Raw genomic sequence first — 18,386 nt, 5'->3', positions numbered from 1 at the left:
TCGACCTGGTGGAGTGGGTCTACCTTTTCGAGGTGCTGCCCCACATGGGCTTTGGCGCGAACTTCATATCATGGATTAAGCTACTCTACGCGGCACCTGTGGCACACGTAGTTGCGAATTGCCACATTTCGCGCACGTTTCCACTTGGGAGGGGCACCCGGCAGGGCTGCCCTCTGTCTCCCCTGCTCTCTGCGCTCACCCTGGAACCGCTGGCTAATCGCATAAGACAATCTCCCTTGCTCAAGGGGATACAATGGAAGGAGGGGTGGGAAGACCGCCTGTCCCTCTATGCGGACGACATGCTGGTGTACTTAACGGATCCCGAGCATGGAGTACCAGCTCTTCTGAACTTGTGCGACGAGCATGGCAAGGTTTCCGGTTACACCATAAATTGGAGCAAATCGGAAATGTACGTATTGGCAGGTCAGATCCCGACGCTCGGACCAGACTGCCCATTGAGACTGGCTGGTTCCTCCTTTAAATATTTAGGCATCTATGTTATGAGGGGTCCACTTGAATATAAGAGACTGAACTTAATACCACCGCTGGAGCGTCTCAAGCAAGACGCCAACTTCTGGGCGGGGTTGCCATTGACTATGCTGGGGAAAGCAGCATTATACAAAATGAAATCGTTGCCCCGTTTTCTATACATCCTAGATAATACGCCATTCCCGGTGGCAGCGGGATATTTCAGGAAGGTCGCAGCGGTGGTTTCGGGGCTATTGTGGGGCAATCGGCCGGCGCGCGTAGCTCAAGCTAAACTCTGCAGAGGCTGGTATGATGGGGGCATTGCACTGCCGAATCTGCACTTGTACTACTGGGCAGCACAACTTCGACCCATTAACCAGTGGCTGCACGCCCCACAGTCGGATCCGGCATTTCAAGCAGACAGGGCGCAACTGGGCATTAACAACATACTTGCCCCACTCTATGACCGGAGAAAGCTGAGACTTCTCACAGGACCCACTAAACTCACTGTGGAAACCTGGCACGCGGCGACAGCTGCGTTAGGCTGGAAAGGGAAAATCACCAAACTCACCCCGCTCTGGGATGCACGCGCCTTGGGCAATCTGAGAAATAGTAAGGGATTTTCCCTCTGGGATTCCATTGGCATCTCCACGGTGGGGGACATGTGGGACCGGGGTGCCGTTCTCTCATTCACCCGCCTGAGAGAAATATATGACCTTGGGCCACACGAATCATACCGATACGTGCAGGTTCGTCATGCACTGCTCTCGGCCATCCCCTCTGGATCGGCTCTCCCTGAGTCCTCCCCGCTGGAGGATCGCCTCCTGACTGACTTCATGGTGGAAAAACAACTTCACTGACGTATCGTAAGCTCCTGAACAACTCGCCAGATCCTCTGGCTCCCCTGAAGGAAAGGTGGGAACAGGAGGTGGGCGCCCTAGATGAGTATGAGTGGAATGAGGCTCTGGCGTCACCGAAAGAGGTGGGCATCTCGGCTAGGATGAGACTAGTCCAGCTCAAGGTTCTTCACAGGGTATACTAAACCAGAACACTGCTACACCGCATCCACAGAACACCACACCCTTTTTGTCTGCGTGGCTGCGGGGAAGAGGGCACCTTCTTCCATACGTTTTGGGACTGCCCACGCATACAAAATTATTGGCGACAGATTCTGCGTACCGTATCCCAGGTACTAGAGATTTCGGTTCTCCCAGAGCCAAGGCGGTGTCTCCTCAACGTGTGGGAACCGACAGATCTGTCCCGGCATGGTCGACTCTGGGTAACGTTAGGGATGATTGTAGCGAAGCGGGATATTGCACAGCGCTGGGGGGCGGCAGACCTTCCAACGAAGTCACAATGGTGCATGAATATGGACAGAACAATGATAAATGAAAGGGCGGTGTACTTAAGTCGTGCATGTCCAGGCAAGTGGAATAGGGTGTGGTCCCCATGGAATGTGTATCGAGGTGACATCTGCGATCCACTGCCAGAAGATGACCCGTTGGAATCGGATGATGAGGGAGGGATGGAGTGAAGGGGGGCAGTCGAGGTAGGGACACCTTTTGGGTAGAGGAGTGGGGAGGTGGCAGTTCTCCTACGTTCGACATTAAATCTTAGCTACTACATGGCACCTTATCCTGTCCTGAGGATCTTTCCTACAGCTATCCTGCAATGTTATTCCTCAGTGATCGCAATGTGATTTCCTGTTGTTCTTCTGGTTCTTTTCAAAAAACAAAAATGAAAACCTCATTTATTTTGAAATGTGATTTGGACTAATGACCTTCATTTAGCTTGGTGGCGAGCCTTTCCACTACAGTAGCTTCTTTACCACATGGACCTCACTCCCGCAAGGCTGTCATTGCTGTATCTTCTAATGTAGCGGCCGGCCCCTCGGGGTTGTAGGCGACTTGCTGTGTAATTGTAAGAAGGTACAATAAAGGTTTTCAAAAAAAAACCTGGACGTACTTATGGACGAGTCATTGCCCTTCAAACCACAAATTAATGCACTATCCTCATCAACCCACTATGTGTTAAAAACCATTCGTGAAGTTCTGCCGTTTCTGGCGGATGAACACAGGAAAACAGTGGTAACAGGATTGGTGTTGTCCCGATTAGATTGCTGCAACAGCCTTCTGCTGAATGCCCAACAGGGAATTCTAAACAAACTCCAGATCCTGCAGAATGCAGCAGCTCGCCTGATCACGGGCACCCCTAAGTTTGCCTCGGTAGCACAGGATCTGGTGAAGCTACACTGGCTACCAGTTCGAAAAAGAATAGTTTTCAAAGCACTCTGCGTGATCTTTAAGGCACTGCACGGCCTAGGCCCCCAATGTATAAAGCTACTCTTCCATTGGTACAAGCCTGCAAGATCCCTAAGGTCAGCCGAGCAGGGGCTGGTGATAGTCCCGAGAGTCAGGAAAGCGCGATGGGGGCAAGAGCTTTTCGGTGGGTGAAGCTAAAGCCTGGAACGCACTGTCACAGAGCCTCAGACAGTTTCATGACCTGTTGGCATTTAGGAGAGCCCTCAAGACGCGGCTCTTTACTCACTAACTCAGCTCCACACACTCACTAGTGATCACCCAGCGCCAGGACTCCTCCGGGTAACAGTGTGCTTTAAAAATGTGAAAAATAAATAAATAAATAAATAAAATGTGGAGGAAATTAAAACTGCCTTTCTGGCAGGTAGGAACCTGGATAAAGAGGCAAGGGAGGTACAGAAACCAAGAGTGTGTATGTACATAATGCTCAAAATAACCCAGAGAGTAGAGCCGTATCTCTTGGGGTCCTTGTCTATGCACGAAAAATTCCTCCTAACCAGGTTTCGGCTGAATTTTTTTCATCACTTGCTTGCCAGACCCAAATGTTTTATTACTAATAAAGTGGCAGCGCCCTGCGGCTGCGACGGAGAGTCTCCGGAGAATATGCTGCATTTTATGTTTTTCTGCAAATTGTATGAATTTTATTGTAAATGCCATCTGGTTCCTCTTTTAAAGAAACTGAATTTCAGGCAGGTTCGCCCAGCATTAGTCTATCTTCAACCTTTGAAAGAGGATTGTTTACTCTTTATTGTGGGTTTTTTAAAAGCAACCATCAAATGTAGACATTATATGGACCAGTAATGTGTGTTCCCCTGGTTCCTCCCTTACTTAATCTTATTCGCTCCTTGACTGTTTTTATATTATGCACTGTCACTTTTTTGTGTGTGTGCTTGTGTAACTTTTATGGTTTACGTTTGTTTAAACCAGATAAAGTTTTATTGAATTAAATTAAAATTACAACTTGTTTCTTAATGTTATTCAACAAAATCTTGAAATTGAAAAATACTTTGTTTACCAATGAAAGAGTGAACCTGAAAAGTCCTGTAGTCAATTGAGTTCCCATAAGTGTAGACTCATAGTATAAATGTTGCTTATAGATTCATGGTTATTAACAAAACACTAGATTTCGATGCATATCTATGTGGTAAAACCATTTGGGGGTTATATGTCAGCTAGAGTAGGCCAAGACTGCTCAACCTCACTACACCAGGAACGTCAAGTGTCAGGAGCTACTTGAATCGCCTATTGGAGTGAAATATTGTTACTGGCGTTAAAAGACAGTCTAACACATGAAAAGTAAAGACTTGACTGTTCTTGGAGCCAATGAAAAGGTCTTACACATGTGATATGAAAGTTTGACTTCATATTGGGACTAGGACCTCGTCAATGCTAAGAGTAAGGAGTATTTGTACTTGTAGTTAAATTTATAAGGCACGCAGCTACCCACAAGGCGTCTCCCGGCGCCGGTTGAAATAGTGCTACAAATAACCATTGTTATTGAGGAAAGAGCCAGGTTTTAAGGTCTCTGCGAAATTTCCTCAGAGATGGTTCAAGTTTCAGTGTAACCGGAAGGGAGTTCCATAGCCTAGGAGCAACACAGGAGAAGGAGCGTCCACCCATTCTCGTCAGTTTGAAACGCAGGATCAAAAAGTTTCCTTGAGATGAGGATCTGAGAGGACGAGATGGAGAATATTGTTGGACGAGAGACTGTAAGTAGGCCGGAGCCAACCCTAGCTTGATCTTATGCATAAAGCAAAGAGCTTTAAATTTGACTCGGCTTTCAATACGGAGCCAGTGAAGGTCCTTAAGAAAGGGGGAGATAGGGGATCTCCACGGGACCTTACAGAGGAGGCGAGCCGCCGAGTTCTGGACAAGTTGAAGTTTCCTCTGAATCTCCAAGGTAACTCCAAGATAAAGCACATTACCGTAGTCTCGGTGAGAAGTAATCAAAGCCTGGACCACAGTGCGCCTTGTCGAGACTGGGAGCATCCATAGGATTTTCCGGAGCCACCCCAAGATGGAAAAGCAGGTGGCTGCCACCTTGACCACTTGTTGCCGCATGGAGAGCGAGTCATCGAGAGCAAAGCCAAGATTGCGTACCTGCGTAACTGGAAGGGGTGGAGAACACATTTCCGACAGCCAGTGTTGGGGGCTCCAGAGATGCTTATGCTTGCCCAGAATGACCACCTCTGTCTTGTCTCCGTTCAATTTCAGGAGGTTCGCCTGCATCCACTCTGCCACTCGGCTGAGTCCTAATTTAAGAACAGATGGAGTAATTACTTCAGCCGAGGAGAGGGAGAAAATGATCTGAGTATCATCTGCGTATGAGTAAAGGGAAAGACCAGCGTCTTCCACAATAGTTGTCAGGGGCCTCACGTAGATGTTAAAGAGCATAGCGCTCAGTGAGGACCCCTGCGGCACCCCATGCGCAGATGAGCGAACAGAGGAGAAAGAGCCAGAAGAGACAACCTGAAATGTGCGCCGGTTTAAGAAAGAGGACAGCCAAGCCAGAGCAGGACCAGTCACCCCAGGCGCTTTCAATGCTCTCAAAAGGATAGGGTGCGAGACCGTATCAAATGTGGCGCTTAAGTCTAAAAGAATAAGCGCCGAGGTTTCACCCTGATCGAGGCGAGAGCGTAAATTCTCAGTGACCCCAAGGAAGGTTGTCTCTGTGGAGAAGTGGGAGCGAAACCCCGACTGGGACGGATGTAGAAATCCTGTCGTCTCCACATGAGAGGTGAGGTGTATATTGATATGCCTCTCCAGGATCTTTGAGAACATAGGCAGCAAAGAGATGGGCCGGAAGTTAGCAAGCGTCTGGGGGTCTGCGCCAGGTTTTTTTTAAGAGTGGAACCACCATGGCTCTTTTCCATTCATTCGGGACAATAGATTCCCGCAATGAAGAGTTTAGAAGCTCTTAGAGTCTAAACATACATTTAAGTAGTTTTAAATCCTTTCAATTAAATTCCGTTTAATGTTATTACATTTTGTTGTTATTAAAATTTGTTACATGCATGATTCACTTTGAGAGGGTATCTTGGCGTGGAAGCCAGGAGACAGCAAAAAGTAAAGCAGTTAAAATAGATTGGTCTTAAGTGATTTTCTAAATTGCCAATGGTCCTTGCTAATTCGCATTTGTGGCGGCTTATTCCAATAGAATGGAGCTAGGAAAGAGAACTACCTGCCCCCTGACCGGGACATCCTTAATATCACCTTTGTTACCCCATAAGGACTTTCTCTGAACAGTTCAAGAGGAGGACAAGACTTTGATCCTCACAAAACCAATTGCTCCTGCAAATGTCAAATACAAATATAGAAAGCATCACACAAAGGCTGTATGCCTATGCTACTAGTTCTCTTGGTAAGAAAAATGGACCATGGTTCCATTTCAGTAGTAAAAGTAAAACATCAATTCAAAGAGGTACCTTCAAGTGACCTCTTCTGGGTACAGTCTGCCAGGGACAGACTATACTTAAATTCAAATTGCCATATAGAACCTTTACTTTAACCGTCTACATCTAGTTAAGATGTACCTCTGAGCAGACTAAGTATTAAACCAGCAAAAAAGTGTTCAAGGAGCTATTCTTGAGACTATTCTGTATATGTAACACTACCGTAGATTGGGGGTCAGAAGGGATAGATTATAGACCTACAGGTGTGCGTTCCCTCATATAGACTAAATACCAAAATGTACACCTATAGTCTCAAACATGTGTATGTAAGCAAAATGCGTGATGTCTCTCTCAAACGTTAGCTACAAGTGAAAAATGACTGGGGAAGACATCCCTTAAGGATAAGAACCCTCACTCACCCGGAGGTGACATGCTTCATCATATGGGTCCTCCTTACCAGTGTGGAAAACCTAGTCACCACTGGGAGCTACTACTTCGGTGTTTAAGGGAGGAGCTCAGAGATGTTTTGTTAGGTAAGGGACAGGATGGTAATCCCATATGTGAGATGATAGATATAGTGAGGTATGCAGCGCTGTGTGAAAGAATAGAATAGTGGAATTAAAACTGCCTAAGTAGAATCACTGATAGACTTTATTAGTGTGTTCTACCTGACAGGATTAAAATGGAACAGCACAGTGGTATGGATATAGAACCACTGTCACTTAATGGTCAACATGTTTCAGCCTGTTGATCAATACCCATGTATCAGCGGCTTTCTTCAGGACCAGATTTTATACGTGCAAATGCTGCTGCAACTGTGTGAACAAATCATAATAAGGGCGAGCTCTCTTGGGTATCGAGGTACCGACGGAAAGTGCGGGGCCTCCTTCCAGAGCAGCCTGCCAGGTAGAGGTGAGGCAGGGCTATCCTACAGTTGAGGATACCTGGGTATGACCTGACAGACAAAAGAAAAGCAGGAATACCGGTGTTGTATAAAACTTTATTATTATTATCATTATGATTTGTTCACACAGTTGCAGCGACTATTCTGTATAGCCTTTACCCAAAACCAGTAATGATTTTTCAATGATGTAATGTCCTCATAGTATAAGTAAACAGGTTATCCTGAGCACTACTCAATGTGTATTATGAAATCAAGGTCCAATCCTTCTTCTCTCCACTCCGTTGTTTATTCTTGAGGTGGAGATATTTTCATCACAGGTCACTATTCATCCTTCCTTTACACGCTACAATGTTCTTCAAATAGCAAAAAAAAGTCCAACACTTGTTTCGTCAGATCTGATGCGTCCGCGTCTCTGACTGCATCAGGGCTCTTAAATATCTCTCTATTCCAGATGAATACTGCTTAAGATAGATTTCTGTGCAATTGCTATTCCTCTCTCTAGTTCTCCATTCAGGACACTCGATAACCAAAATAAAATCCTTCTGACCCGAGTGGCAGAGAGTACACCTTACTCGTCTTTTCAGCGTCTTGGAGCAAGACGCCAAAAAGAGGAGTAAGGATTCTCTGCCACTCAGGTCAGAAGGATTTTATTTTAGTTATCGAGTGTCCTGGATGGAGTACTAGCATAGTATAGAGATTGTACAGAAATATATTTTAAGCAGTATACGTCTAGAATAGAGAGATATTTGAGAGCCCTGATGAAGTCAAAACACGTGTTGGCCTTTTTTTGCTATTTGAAGAACATTGTAGCGTGTAAAGTAAGGATGAATAGTGACCTGTGATGAAAATATCTCTATCTCCCGAATAAACAACGGAGTGGAGAGAAAACGGATTGGACTTGGATTGCATAATACACTGAGTAGTGCTCAGGATAACCTGTTTTCTGTTGTAGGACCATAATTCTCTGGCCCGTTTTTGTGGGTATGAGTGGCTGCCCACTTCCTTTGAGTAGACAATCTGATATTTCTGCATTTGACTGTGGGGATTACTGAGAATCTTGCGCATAGAGCCTTTCCACATTCAGCTTTGGGTGTCTCATAATATAAGTAATTGTGTCTGCCAAAAATCCCAATGCCTAGGTTGGCCAGGATACAGCAGATCTGAACAAACCACTGTAAGTCACCTGGTCATGTATGGTCCTTAGGCCATGTTGAGATCCAAAACAAAATAGGTCTCATGTGCAATACCATTAAACCCAAATGAATTAAGATGCGCCACACCAGAGGGTGCATAGAGATGCAACTTTAACACTCTCTTCAAAAGAGAATTTCAAACCCCAGCTAAATTTTACCAGTCAATATGTCTGAAACTTTCCAGAGTGCAGGAGCTACTCTTCATGCTTTTATTACTGTGGTAGGTTGCACAGCTCATCTACCACGCCTAACACCGAAGCCCCTCAGGGGACCTACCTTAGGCATCCTGGTAGTAACTCCTATACAAGTTTCCCAATACCGTTGAACCATGCTGCTACACAATGCAGCTCAGAAACGCCTCCAGCTTGAGTCATCAAGAATGAATTTAAGCTTGATGCTCCCATGTGGCTAGCCATATACTTGTTCTGATTGTATTAAATGTAATGCGCGTCTATTTAAAATGCTGCAAACCCATCAAAAGGGTCACCAGACCTGTCTGAGCCCTAGCGCTGAGAACATCACCATCAGAAAATGCAAAATCGCAATTCATTTAATGACGCTGCATTCTTCACAATAGTTTTCCAAAACATGACCATCCTGTTGACAAATAGACAAAATAGGGTATGTGCCTGTACACAGCCCTCTTGTACCCCAGATGTTATTAAAAAAAATCCTCTAATGTCTCCCCCTTTTCACCCTTTACTTTTTAAAGTATTTTTTGTGCAACCACGTCATGGAAATCAAAAAATGCTTTGGCGTTCCCACATAACTTTCATAAATGCAAACATGTGGTATTTGCATACCGGAACCTAGCCAAACGGACAGCGAAGCGCTGTACAGGATCAAAGGCAAGCATACAGTTTACAATTGATGGGGGAGGCTGCTTGTTATTGGGATCTTATTCCAATTGGATGTAGTGTTATTTGGACCTGCAGCAGCCATTTGCAGAACGTCGGGCCCATGGACTTACATGGCAGTTTTAAACACAACAGAGGTAGGAGCACATCAACAATTTGAGCAATGAGTAAAAGTACAGCGCATGAGTCCATGGTAGAGAAACAGCCATATAGAGGAAAGGAGAAAATGGCGTTTTTCCCCAAGATTTTATAAAGGTTGGAATAAAATCATAATTGTTAGACCTGGCATCCTTGGTGTGGTTCCCCCTAACTTTTTGCTTTCAACCTTCCTGTTTGCTGACCTAATTTTTGCTGACTTTAAGACTCTGCACACTTTACCACTGCTAACAAGTGCTAAAGTGCTTGTGCTCTCTCTTTAAAATATGGTAGAATTGGCCATTTACCTAATTGGCATTTTTTATTTATTTGAAAGTCCCTAGTAAAGTGGCACTTCCTGTGCCCTGGGGCCTATAAATGAAATGCTACTAGTGGGCCCACTAGCACTGATTCTGCCACCCACTTAAGTAGCCTTCTAACTATGGCTCAGGTCTGCCATTGCAGCCTGGTTGTGCAGTTTTACTGCCGTTTTTCAACCAGGCAACATACACCCTTTTGCCACGCCTAAACATTCCTTTTTAAATACATATAAATAACCCCTAGAATATGCCCTCGACAGCCCATGGGGCAGGGTGCAATGTATTTAAAAAGTAGGGCAAGTACTTTAAAGTTTTACATGTCCTGTAAGTGAAAAACTCTGATATTTGGTTTTCACTGCTGCAACTGCAAGACCTTCCTCTCCCATAAGATAACACTGGAGTTACCCTATTATCTTTACTAAGCTGTAGTTTCCAAATGGGACCAGGTGACCAGGTCATGTAGGTGTCTTTGAAATTGTAATGAAAAATCCTATGCTATGGTAAAGTTGGATTTTTATTACAATTCTGCAAATGCCACTTTCAGAAATCGGGCATTTTCCTGCCTTAGCCATTTACTGCCTACAGCCTGTCTCTGGGTCACATGACTGGGTGTAGTTGGCAGTTGGACTTCATGTATTCCTCCTAAACAGCCACATACAATATAGAGCGTAGGTGTGCCTGTATGGGCCATCACTGGCAGGATGGGAGGGCAGAGCTCGGTAGAGCTCTACTTACACTTGAAAAGGCTGTGCCTTGCCTCCACACAAAGGGGTTGCATACCCCATGTAGTTAGTCTTGAGCCAGAATAGGGAAGGCAGGATGCCTGGGAACTTCCAAGGGAACCTCTAGAAGCTTCACCCCACTTCAAAGGCACAACTGGGTATAAATATTGGACCCCAGACACCAACTATTCAGGACACTTCTGGACCTGAGCATACTCTGCCAGGAAGAAGGACTGCCATGCTGTTCAAAGGACTGCCACTCTACTGGACTGCTGCTCTAAGAAATACTATCCTTCTGTGCTGACCTGCTGTCCTCTGGCCTGGTGAGAAGGACTGAACCTGCATCTGTTGAAATCAGGAACACAGAGTGACTCCAAGGACTAGTTAGTAGGCCTCCTGACTTGAGTCTCAGGACAGAAGGCTTCTACAAGCTCGACCCCAGCACCTCGGCTCTGCCATCAAGGAGACTACCCTGCCAAGTGATGTCACCCGAGTCCTGGACCCTTGCAAGTGGGCCTTATGTGTCCTGACAGCCTCTGTTGATCCAATGGAACCAACGCATCTTTTCTGCTGGTTGTCGCAATCCTGAGCAAAACTGACATGTCGCCGCTGCCTGGATCTTCCCTGTCACAAAGACCCCCATCGCAGCCCACCACCTCATCGGAACTGCTGCTGCGTGATACATCCTTGCGGGAGGTCTTCGCAGCCCTTGCAAGCAGTCCAGGTCCTGACTCCGCATCGCAGCTCCTCAGAACTGACGCATCACCCTGACTGCTCAATGCATCTTCGACGCCGGACTATGCATCGCAAGCCCACTAAGCATGGGCGAATTTTGCGAATCTCGCGTTCGCGAATTTTGCGGATTTGCGAACTCGCAGTCCGCAAAATCCGCGAATTCTCACGAATTTGCGGATTTTTTTTGTGTGTTTGCGCGGGTTTCTGCCAGTTTGCGAGGGTTTTGTACAATGTCGCAAATTGCGAACTTACCTGTCGGGTCGCAAGTTTCGCGAACTTGTTGTTTCTACGTGTCCAGCCTGTTTGGGACACTCTTCTTCATCACTGCCACTCTCTGTCACCACTGCCACTCTCTGACTACTCATGCCACCCTCTGACCCACCCATGCCACCCTCTGTTTCATCACAGCACCCTCTGGTTGTCCAGTCAGTGTACATTATTGTGGCAACGCAAGCACACCTTCCCTGCCTCAAGTGACCTGAATTAATTTGGGGCTGATTAATGTGTCACAGAATATTTTTTTAGCTGGCACCTGCTTCCTTAGTGCTTCCTGATTAGTGATCTTTTGAACTTGCTAAGTGCTTTCATTGTTGCAAAATTAGTTACAACACCTGCCCTGCCCCAACTGACAATAATGAATTAGGGGCTGATTAATGGATTTAAACCTCCAGCCTGGCTCCTGCTTGTCTCCCTTAGCTGTAATTCAGGACCTTTGTGGCATATGTGTAACTATTCTGAGGTTCAGAGCAGGGTCACATAATAGTTGCAACTGGCAACTAAACTCTGGAGGGGCCCCTCAGGAAGCACTACAGGAAATGGCTACTAATGATGAGCCTGAACTTTTGAACCTGGTAAATAGTTTCAGTTTTGCTAAGATCGTATTTCTGCAATTTTGCACTTATTCGCGGGGCGCGAAGTTGTACTGGGAAGCCGCGAACTCACGCGAACAGTGCGAGCAGTGCGAGCAAAATCCGCTGCTCGCGGATTTGCGGATTTTGCGGGAGATTCGCAAATCTCGCGGATTGCGAATTTACCGAAAATCCGCAAAATCCGCGAGCGAAACGGATTTTCCGCCCATGCTTAAAGCCCACATCGACGGATCTTCGATGACTATGCACTGCACCCTCACCGCATATCACTTTATTACTGTTTGAATTGTTGCACAAATACTTTACGTTAATTAAGCCGGACTGCTCTGTGGCAAGCTACCAGAGGTTTAGTTGGCGTATGCCTTACCCTGACCAGGATTGTGGTTGCTGCCTGACCAGATCTCACATCCTAGTCAACCTACAACAAAAATGTCCTAAAACATGGCCATGATAAGCCTCAATATAAATAATAGTGCATAAGGTAAGTATGTATATGGCTAGAAATTAATGCGGGCTTCTTTTCTATGACAGATAGATTAACAATATAAAAGTAGGCAGTAATCATCCACGAGAAATAATCAGATTGGTTTGAGTAATTAAATGACGACATGCAAGCAAAAGTGCACCTTCAGAATGAAATAACGAGCGGAGCACTTAAGAAGTTATTAAAAACAGTTGTAAAATTCAACGTGATGGAGATTTGACAAATAGATCGGTACAGACCTGGACGTGTAAAGGCCAGTTTATGGTGATAGTTTGAGGCTGAGGGGGTCAGACGCCAGTTAAATGTGGTTGCTAGAAAGAGAAGTTGACTAAGTATCAAGGTGGATGGATAGACATCATACTGGAAAGGTGTCGTTCAGTATTGGGAAACTGGCGTTGACCTCGATCTTCTGTTGTGTGTTGTAAGACGGCGTATAGTATTCGCAATTATAAAAACGTTAATGATATAAGTGTAGTCCTGCGTATCTATCTAAAGGAAGGAGAAAAATAGATGAAAGACAGTAAGGTCCTGTAATGAAAGAGAGCCACACAGGTGAGTACAAAGCAAAGAAGTTCATTTATATGAAGGAGCCCTTGTTCGTAGCCTCTCAAAGGAATACACAATTGTATGAATACAAAGTCATGCATACAATAACGAATGAATGAGCCCGCATGCGCACGCGAGTAAGATAAAATAATTAAAATAATAGCATCGAATAGACGAATATGTGTATTAACTTAGTATAATTGAGTATAAAGAAATAGGGCCATATATATATGAAGTTTGTGGTGTAGTCCAGCACAGCAAGTCACCTTACTGCGCTGCCCTACGCTACAGGGAAAGCTCAGGGATGCGCCATATTTATCCAATGTGCCCAATTCCTGTCCTTTCCCCTTGATCTGGCACTGTTTTGGCAGCACAGAGCCAACGAAGGCACCCTTGCACCATGGTGCAAGTGGACCTGTGTTGTAGGCAGGATTGCTTTTGTGCAGGAAGGGGCACCTTCCTGCATAAAAACAATCCGGAGAGGCTTTTTCCACTTTTTATGCGTGCTGCAGAAAGCAGCACCCATAGAAAGAGGAAGGAACTAGAAGACATAAACATATTTATCCTCGTTACGCCTGTTCTGGAGAGACATAGCTTTTTGGCGCATTTCCGGATTTGTTAAATCTGGAAATGCGTCAAAAACAGTAGGAGTTGCGAGGAAACACTCACACAAACGCCATTGGAATGCCTCCCTTGCGCAGAGTAATGCAATGGAGCAAGTTTTGATGTGTTGCATTACTCCAGATTTTTAAGCCATTCAAAAAAGTCACGCAAAGGCGGCTTTGAGTCGCTTCAAAAATATTAATAAAGGCTTGAATCGCTCTTGCACCACGTAGCGTAAAAACAGCATACAGTTCATCATCAATGTGTACTACAGGTTCCAACACCTTGCTTACATGAGCCCAAGGGGGGAAGTGGTCCATTATCATCATTTAAACTGCTAAGAAGGATAAATGACTAAGTTGTACTGATCTTTAATCAAGGAGGAAGTAGTCTAGCTCTCGGTCGTGCTAAGGCTTATGCCAGTAGCTCCAAGTCTACTTATCCTGCTGGCTTCCATTCTTCATAGGTCCAGGGCCCTACTGCCACCCTGAGGTTTGGCAAGTGCTAGGGCATGGACGCTCACACTAATGCTTTTGTTGGCGCTGTGTATTGTGTTGTAATACTTAGCCAAGGGGGAGCGGTCATCTTGGATTTTGATGAACTAATATGTTCCTGGATACGTTCCTTAAGCAGACAAATGGCACTACCCACATATATCTGAAATCACTTGCACAGGATTACATATACCACATATTTCGTGCTAAGGTTAAGGAAATTTTGTATACCGAATAGTCTGCTGTTGTATTTGAAGGTGGTGGTTTTATCAGGCACAAAGGTGCACACGTTGCACGTGCCGCATTTTGATATCTGGAAACTAAGGCATAAAATGTCTCAAATGTCTCCTGCCCTTCTGTATGTAACCTGTGACCTGTTGGGCAAAATCTTAATCAATGCCGAGTCAATGGTAACAACATCTCAATGCCTACATATAATCCTAAACATCTGTGTGCTATATAGGCTATAAGGGGTGATAAAGACGAGGAAATCATTACTAGTACTTCTCTGTTTCTTTTTTTGTAAACTTTACCTTCTTCGAAATCAGGATTCTGTGCTTAGCTTTTTGGAGACAGAATGCAGTATAGCTACTGGAGGTAAATCTTTTTTCCATATAGCCAAGTTCTCTTTTAAAAATTTTCTCATCACTACAATTTCTTCTATGGCCAATCATTTACCCTAAAGCAATTGCCATAATGTGTCTTTGGATGGAAACTTGTGGCATTAAGGGAGCTGCAAACAGTAGGTTTGATATAGATGTTTAAGGACACGAGTAGAGTGTGCTATTGAAGTATTTTATGCTGTGATGTACCTGTGATTTACGATGTTCAAATAAAGTCTGAAGTGTGTTGATGTTGCCAGTCCACGCCATAAAAACAGCTCTTCTGTGTATACCCCAATATAGTAAGTGTACAGTTAACAAAGGTGGGCTGTTTGTCCATATGTTTCTCTTCAAACCATGCAAACACAAGGAGATGACGGACGGAGCAATTAACCTGAACTGCCAATCCAGGTCTGCCCTGGACTGGGAACAAGCATCCAGGGACCGGGTCCGGAGTAACACCCCTCATCAGCCAGGCTAGCTATAATCCAGTGGCTTTGTTCTCCCTAAATTGGCAGGGTATGCCCAGACGTGGGTCCCTTGCTCACTGTGCCACTTGATTCAAGCAAGCCTTGCTGATGAGAGGTGTTACTCTGAAACCAATCCCAGGTTGCTTGTTTCCGGTCTAGTAAAGACCTGGCTTGGCAGTTCGGGTTGGACTGTTCCCATGAGGAACAGGGTCAAGACAGATTTGCATATGACTGGGTCTGAACTGGGGTGGCGAACGATCTGTGACTGGGGGTGAGGGTCTGAAAAGTTTCAGTGCTCCGTCCATCATCTCCTTGTGTTTGCTCTCTTCAAACCATCACATGTATGGATTTGCATATAATGGGGGGAACATTTTCCTAAGGTTATCACCCTACAGCTGCTGATACGAGTTATTATGGAGGAATTCATTGTTGTCAACTATTGAGGTGATCATATGGAGTGTATTGTATAAAGTTGTATACCTGTTGGATAGAAAGTGTTCTATTGCACTATTTTTTTTAGAAATGCTAGTGTATAGTAAGTGCACATCAAATTTGAGATCTGGTGACCAGTGAATGTCACTAAGTTTATTGAGCAAGTACTTAGTGTCTTGAATTTAAGAGGGCAAGTTGTGGACCAGGGTAAAAGTCAATATATTCTGATATGAATTCCATAGGGTGAACATATGCCCAATAATGTGGGTCTCCCTAGCGAAAAGGGGTCAGACTTGTGGATCTTCGAAGAACATAAATGCAGGGTAATGTTGGGAAAGGATTGAACACGTACATGTACTCTAGGTTTGTTATTAGTCATAACTCATGCTAGTTGTCGGAGTTTATTTTGTGAACCAATGCTGTGAAGTGTATAGGATTTCTCACCTGCAAGTTGTGTATCTTGGCTAGGGAGACAATTCAAGCCACAATAACAATGTTTCACCCACCTCACCCGTCCCAGTTGGCTTCACTTTCTGGATTCGCCTTAAGTGAAATATTGACCTTTCTTTCCTCAAGTTGTAAATTGCTCTGACTGCATAGTTCTACAAGGAGCGTAGGTCTCTAGTGACCAATGTATGCACTGTATTCTGATGTTAGGAGAGGTTTGAATGTCAATTTGGGTTGTAGATTGAGATTTGGAGGTATATCTAGTTCAACATTTAAATCAGAAGTTAACGTGTTGGTGAGTCTCTGTCATGAATGGATAGGAGCATTTGTAATAATTAATGCCCCTCATTGAATTGTCAGAAGAAATAGTAATTGGAAATACTATTGATTGGGAGAGGTCTTATTAAAATACTGCTTGATTTTTCCCATGAATCTGTAAAATAAATATCAATGTGCGTTTGCATAAAACTGCAATTGCCTGGAGGACAGAAACCGAGGACCGCATAATACATTTATTTCATAACGGTTGAATATATATTTGAAAAATTGATGATAGAAATATCCACTTCAGTAGACATCTTTGGTTCTAATAATCTTTTTTTTCAATCCGACGACTGCCTAACTCTTCTTGCTCTTTGATGCTGCCCATGTTGTTACCCCATCCTTCAAGGGATCCACGGTAGGGGTTTTTGCCCCTTCTGATAGGTTTATGTTTGCAGCTGATTTCTTGTTTATTAGCATTCGGAATCTTTGTACTTCTTTTTTTTTTAAAAAAAAGAAGCTGAGGAGGTACATGAATGGGCATGTCCCCCTGGTACGCATTCCTCATTGTTGCCACTTACTATACTCGAAAGGTCTGACTCACTGGTGGAGAAGGTGCAAGTGGGACTGGATCTGGATTCATAGTTTTATTTGGTTTAATGTGTGTTTTGACGTTATCAAACCTACACGTGTGTGTAAAGATGCATTCATTTTTATAATCATTTTGAACTCTTGTGATATATGTGGTCTTTTTGCCCTTTATATAGAGTTAATGACGACTAGTTCTGCCTACAAAATTTGAACATTCTTTTTAAGGGAAGTTGAAATGTCTAATCTCATGTTCTATTTTGTCAATCTTTGCTTAGAACATGCTACGATTCCTTTCCCCATGGCATATTAGGATATTCATCCTCCCATATGAGGACACATATAGGTGTTGTTCCCACTCCGGGTGTAAGTCCTCCTCCACATTAATGAAATATGGTAAGATAAGACTCTCAGTCCCCTGCGTACTCTTATGTTCAATTTATTTTTTAGAATAGTGGACTCCCACCAACAAGAAACTTCTTAAGTCGACCCAGTTTAATGTATTCTTGTATACGTGACCAATACGGATACCTTCTGCTTTACAAGTACCCTAGAACAGACGCACACCAAAGCCAATGGATTGTCCAACCTGTATCCTACCATGCAGTCAAGTACTATTGTCATAACATCAGTTTCTGTGATCTATTTGTCATTGGAACATTTGATCAACTAGCCTAAAGCACAAGTTACTTGCCTTCGGTAACGATATATCTGTAAGAAACAGTAGTTAGTATTAGATTCCTTACCTTAGAATATCCCCAGGCGTCAGGCTGGATCCGGAAACTTTTGCATAGCAGTACCCTTGCGCGTCGGTAGGCGTAGTCTGCAGCTCTGCGTCCGTCGTCAGCGTCGTTGGCGCCAGGATGACGTCGCCGGAGCACTTAGACACCGCCCTCGCGCGCTGACGTCAGTTCTTATACACAGCTTTTCCGCGCCAGAAACGGAGAGCCATGATAAAAACCAACACTAGTGCCATGAAACTAGGGGCCTGAAAGGGGATGACCTTAACCCTAGATATTGGTTCACAGAGCGGGGAGAATGGGCGGGGCGGTAAGGAATCTAATACTAACTACTGTTTCTTACAGATATATTGTTTCCGAAGGTAAGTAACTGGTTGCATCTGATAGAAACAGGTTAGTATTAGATTCCTTACCTTGGAATAGATACCCCAGCAATACCAACCCCGGTGGTGGGTCTGCGAACCAATGATCACACCAGAAAGTCCTGGAGAATGGAACGGCCAAAGAAGCCATCTCTCCGGACTTGGCTGTCCAGGCAGTAGTGTCTTGCGAACATGTGCAGCGAGGCCCAGGTAGCTGCCTGACAGATGTCCTGCAAGGGGACTCCCCGACCCAGGGCAGTAGTAGCCGCCGTGGCCCGAGTGGAATGGGCCCTCAGCCCAACAGGAGGCTCCTTTTTAGCCAAAGAATAGCACGCCTTGATGCACAAGACGACCCAACGAGAGATGGTTTGTTTGTGCACCGCCCGACCTTTCTTAGCGCTCACGTACCCAACAAAAAGTTGGTCATCAACCCGGAACTGGCGT

The sequence above is a fragment of the Lissotriton vulgaris genome, chromosome 2_1 (genome assembly GCF_964263255.1).
Source record: "Lissotriton vulgaris chromosome 2_1, aLisVul1.2, whole genome shotgun sequence".
Lineage (NCBI taxonomy): Eukaryota > Metazoa > Chordata > Amphibia > Caudata > Salamandridae > Lissotriton > Lissotriton vulgaris.
This window is presented reverse-complemented; position numbering follows the sequence as displayed.